Source organism: Lolium rigidum, chromosome 6 (genome assembly GCF_022539505.1).
Source record: "Lolium rigidum isolate FL_2022 chromosome 6, APGP_CSIRO_Lrig_0.1, whole genome shotgun sequence".
Classification (NCBI taxonomy): Eukaryota; Viridiplantae; Streptophyta; class Magnoliopsida; order Poales; family Poaceae; genus Lolium; species Lolium rigidum.
In genome coordinates, this window is record NC_061513.1 from 244,240,153 (window position 1) to 244,245,941 (window position 5,789).

Below are 5,789 nucleotides of genomic sequence, written 5' to 3' on the forward strand. Positions count from 1 at the left end.
CCACTGCCATGCCCCTCTTTTTTTTTTATTCCTTTCTAGCCCTAGAACGTGCTTGTGGAGGACCGGCATGACATAGAGCACCACTTCGGCAAATCGTTTGCGTCGAGCCCGTCCTAACCTCAAAACACGCCATTTGACCTCCTCTCGGTTGTCTTTCGTATCCAGAACATTGCCTTTTTCATTGTCCTCTTCCTCACAGCCTCGTTCGACCGTGCCCAGACGGACAGAAATTCATCGAACAACTGGCGGGCACACCTTCGTCGTCCTCCCGCCAAGCGGACCGTCCCTCTCCTGTCCTGTCCTCTTGCCATCGATACCGCCTCACTCCACTGGCCTTACTGGCGCAGCCCCAGATCCTCGCGTTGTCCTTTTTCTGCTGGCCACGCTCGCCGCCCACGGCAGCCAGAGCACGAACTCCACGTAGTAGCATCGCCCATCCCCCGACCAGTCCTCTCGTATATGACCTCGCCTCGCCCCCACTGGCTCGCTGGCGCAACTCCACCTCCCGTACTTGTCGTCTCCTTGTGTCCCAAGCGCGCCCCACTCTCGACGGTCTGCGTCAGTCCACGGACACGCTGCTCGCGTGTGTGCGCTGCCCTGCACGACCAAGACCGGTGCCCTGCCTCCCCTAGCACGCTTCAGTTCCTTGGCACCTTACCTATATCCCGTGCACATTGCCACCGCCGGCCTGCCCAATCACGTTCGCCCTTAGCTCGCCAACGAGTCGTGCACCTCGTCTAAGGTGTGCCGATCGACCTCTTTTTATAGCAAGCACCCAGCCTGCCCGAGCCCTGTCTAACTTCACAACACCTCTGTTCCTCACCCTCTCACTCCCCTCCACCCTGCCGAAAATTCTAAGGCAGAGCCCTGCTGGCTCCCTTCCTCGCCGTCGGAGAAGACCGAGCTGAAGCTAGCTCGTCGTCCAGCCGCTCGTTGCAGACGAGGCCGGCGCACTTCTCCGCCCTCTATCTCCGTCTCATTCTGTTGCTCTGCTGGCTTTCGAGTCCTGACTGCTCCCTCCGTTTACCCTGCAGCTCGCCTGAGCTTCGCCGCCATTGAGTCCGGCCGTCCGCGCCGACGTCGCGCTCGGCTCTGTCCAGGTCGACGTCATGAAGCGAGCCTGCACGACCGAGACGGTCTGGGCGTGCTGCGCCGTTCTCCGCGTCGTCCTCGTGCCGGAATAGGCCCCATCTCCTTCATCCCGACCGCCGTCTGTGAGCCTCTGCACCGTCGCCGTCGAGCGCCGCGAGGACGTGGCTGCCGTTGAGCTCCGTCGTTGTTTCCGACGAGGAACACGGCCTCGTCCGCAAGCCGCTGCGTCATCTCAGCCTCCCCGCCTCTCTGCATCGTTCAGTCGTCGTCACCGAGCCCCTAGGTGAGTGTCTACCCTCCTCCGTCGCGCCGTCGCGGCAGCACCGCCGGTTTAACGTCGTCGTCGACAGGTGGCGCTCGACCTCGACGTCGCCCGCGTCGTCGACCGGACGAGCATCGGCGCGTGGCGCGCGTCCCTCTCGGCGGTGGTGAACTTCCGCGCGCTGCCTGGCCATCCGCACGTCGCCTCCGTCGAGCCCGAGCCCCGCGGTGAGCCTCCGCCTCTCTCCATCGCGTCTGTCGCAACAGCGCTGCCGTTCTAGCGTCGACACCCACGAACTCCTCGTGAGCCGTTGGATGGTAAATCGACGGCCGCATGCTGCCGTTTCCTTCGTGCATGCCTGTAGGCCGGCAGGCCCCGCCCAGGCCATTTGATGTGCTGCCTTCTCCCGCACGTCCGCGGCAGATCCGGGCCGGATCTGGCCTAACCCAGAAAATCGGCCCAACTCCATTTCCTATTTCCCTGTTATGCACAAATCTGCCAGAGTGTAGCTTATAGCTTTTAAATCACTGAAAAATTCACAGGCATCCAAAATTCATAATTCAAATTTATTTGTGTTCGTGCACAAATTCCTAACCACCCGGTGTTTATTTCATGTGCTCTGCTTTTATAGAATTGTTCTGATTGTTATTCTCTTGGAATGATGCTATTGAAGTGTTTAATTAATATTGGTAGATGTGTAAATCCTTTTGCAGTGAGAAAAATTGTGTTGAAAAGTAGATCTTTCTAGCTTCATTTCGGTATAGCTTAATCTAGCCGAAGCTTCCTGATTTTGGTTCAGTTTAGGATTTAAATTCAGTCCAGAGCTACCTTTGGTGATTTTTGTTTTGAGATAGGTAAATATATTTGAAGTGAAACCAACTCCCAGTGATAGATATCATAGTAGGCTATCTGTGTGCCAGAGGACACATTTTTGGGAACTACCTTTAATTTCTAGGATTTTTGTAAACCAAACAGACCCCTTTTTAGTGGAAAAATTCTAGAAATTATTTATAGTTTCAAAATTAGTGAATTCAATTTTGTTTGAACCCCTGTTTGAATATCTATCCAGGGGTATAGGTCTTGTTTGCTGTAATGCATTATTGGTCTGTTTGATTTAAAAAAAGAGTTTAATTGTTTCTAGTATTCAGAAAATGTTTAAAATTAATTTGTGTATGGTTTTGAACCAAAACCAATTGGGTTGAACCCTCTCATATCATACCCACCAGTAGGCAAAATTGTTTCCCTCTAGTTTGGTACGAGATGTTTTGGGATTCTATGCTTTATTATCAATAGGAAAATTGAGTTGTTTTTGTTTTAAATGGTTGTGAGGAACTTTCGCACCAGACCACTTCTGGTGTTTTCCGAAAGTCTTTACCTACTAGTACTTGTGTGGTTTATATCTTGTTGTGGGGCAGAGCCCTTTTTAGCAAATAAAGATATTGTCCTGGTCTTTTCTAGTAATGGAAAAACTAGTCCTTTTATAAGTAAAATGGCCATCTTGCCCTAGTTGCTATTTTAATGATGTGTTTAGTGTCGCTGATTGCTACTAGATTGAGTGTATGTGGTTGATGCTATGGCTATGTGTTGATTTTTCGCCTTTTTATTTCTTTTTGCGACGTTAGAATGCGAACGCTATCGGAGAAGGAGAAGATCTTGGTGAGGACTTCAAAGAGGAAGGAAGAGCAGATGGTTCGTGAAGATGAAGTCCAGGGGAAAATAGCCAACCAAGGCAAGCCACCTCTTGATGCATACCTTTTCCTAATTATCTTACTCTTGCATTAATACAAGTTTTATAAATTGCATGGTTTTATTTATTATGTGAGTGGTTATGCCACTCGAAGTTTTATTATTCCACCCTTACGGGTGCAGCCCTCGTTGATACCTACTAAACAAATACCTGTTAGTGATATGGTGCTTAACACCCTATCTTTCTTGTCGCCGCTTTTCAAGAAAAGCTGGACTATAGGTTGGGAGCCCTGTTAAAAAAGGTTTGAGAAAAAGTTTTCAAGAAAAGAAATTCTTCGAAAACCTTGGGATGGGGTAGCCCTGCCCAAGTGTGAGTTTATGAAAAGGAAAAGGTTTTGGGAAGAAAATTGCTGGAGGCAAGTGGAGATAAAAATGTTTTCGAAAACCTTTGGTGACTGAGTACTCGAACCGGACCTAGCCAGTACAACCACATTACCCTTTAGTGGGACGGGGCGTAGCGTAGTAGTTTGTCTCGCCTTAGTTTGGGTCCTGCAAGTGTAAGGGGTAGTCCGATCATGGACACCTATCGACCGTGGCCTCCCGACGAACCGAGGACGCCTTTCCATTGCGTATCGATGGCAGGGGTACAACCTATGAGCTCCCATTGAATAATGCCCCGCGGTTGGTCGCGGCATTCCGGAGGGTCGAGCTGGTCGGGGAATTTGCTACTCCGGGTAAACGACCCCTCGGACTGCGGTGTTGGGAGGTACAACTCTAGGCGGCATGTCTTAGGCTAAGGCAAGCAGGCGAAAAACTACGATCGAGTATTTGTCGTGGCATATGTTATTATGCAGGGATGATGCCCACACGATAAATATTCGGATCTTGTGGGGAAAGTGTACAACCTCTGCAGAGTGTAAAACTATTCGAATAGCCGTGTCCGCGGTTATGGACGTGGGAATGGAAGCTGCTTGGCATTAAAGGAAGGTTTTGGTTTATAAAAGTGTTTTCTCAAATATTGTTTTGGGAAAGTGACGCCGATGGGACTGGTGGAAAAGTACCAGGAGGTACGGTGGAAAGTTGGAAAAGTTGTTTTGGCCATATGAGATGGTCGGAAAGGAAAATGGGTCACCCTTACCTATTAGTCTTCAAAAGAAACTTGTTTTCCAAAAAGGTTTTCAACAAATATATAGAGATGTCATACTCTCGAGAGAAACTATCTCGCACTCCTTGTAACCCTAGTTTAGTGCCTGCTCCTTGCTACTGCCAAATATGCATATCCTTTACTTCTCTCTTAGGTGGTTTGCGAGTACAATTCATAATGTACTCATGGCTTTGTCCCTGGCTATTTACTTGGCCGGACTTGGTGGAATCCGACGAGATGAAGAAGGAGTCGACGACGTACTGTGCGAGCTAGGAACGTCTTCCCGGTCGGTTGCCGTCAGGGTTATGGCATGACTTGGGCCATGCGAACGCTTTCGTTTGAAGTATTTCTGTTGTGTGATTGTTGATCTCCTGCCATTGCGGCTCTTAATTATGTAAGTATTGGTCAGGTGACCTGTTGTAATCTTTTTATTCGGTACTGTAATGGATGATGTATTTGATACCAGTTCGGTTATGCCTTCACGACACACTGATCATGGGATCGTGAATGAGTATGCATAACGGGTGTTTCGGACAGCTAGTCCGGGCCCCCACACCTTCTCGTTGTCCTTAACCGCTCATCAAGAATTTCACGGCATACTCTTTGCATTAGGGGTTGTGCATGAATCTAATAGTAGAGTAGACCATATCACAATCCGGTGGCGGATGTGTTAACTCCTCCAGTAAAACATCCGGGTACTCCTTAACAAATCTAATATAAGCCACAACCAACTCTTAAGTTGTTCGGCAAGCTATCTACGTACTGCGGTTTGGGTGCTTATTTGGGTTTGTAGTCCGTGGTGGCGTTTGGTTGAAAATAAATCTGGGCAAGCCAAAAATATTTTCATTTTAGGGAGAAAACTATAGGGTATAGCGGAAGTGGACAAAACCAATTGTGTGATGCTGTTAAAAACTGTGGAGCTGGGCAGGCTATGATAAGTGTGTTTCTACTAAACTATGCCACTGACTGTAGTCCACCATATCATTTTCCAAGTGTCAGTATAAGTACCATGCACTTGATCCTCCACAAAACTCTCTTAAGAAAAACTTGTCCACGACCATGTTAACATCCGTGTCACCCTCCTTCGCAGCCACGAGCCCAGTTGGTATTGATGATATCACCTTTTGGAGCTAGGATAGACAAGGAGGAAATAAACTAACCCAAAACAAATTTCCGTGTATACAAAAAAAACAAACCAGAGAAAATCAAAAGAAATTTTCTTTAAAATCGCACACACAAAAGGTTCAAGATACAGTAGTAGATATACCACATGCATGGATCGGTATAATCTACTACTAGATACACAAGCAATTTCAAGAAAAAGCTAGTCGTCCAGGAAATCATACTGCTCTGGACCTCCATACGGCTGCCCAGGTGTCGGCACAAACTGCATTTCATTGCGAGGCCTAGTTGTGTCTTCCTCTTTGACGCTTGTAGGAATCCTCTCTCTCGGCTCTATTTCTTCCACGAATTGGCCGGCTTGTTTCTCTTGTGCTAATGGTGCGGCTGGGATAGGGAGCAATGGTGGCGCGCTGGCTCGAGGTGTAAGACGACGCTTGTTCACGCGATGGCACGTCTTCTTTGCTGAAACCCGCATACGTCCAT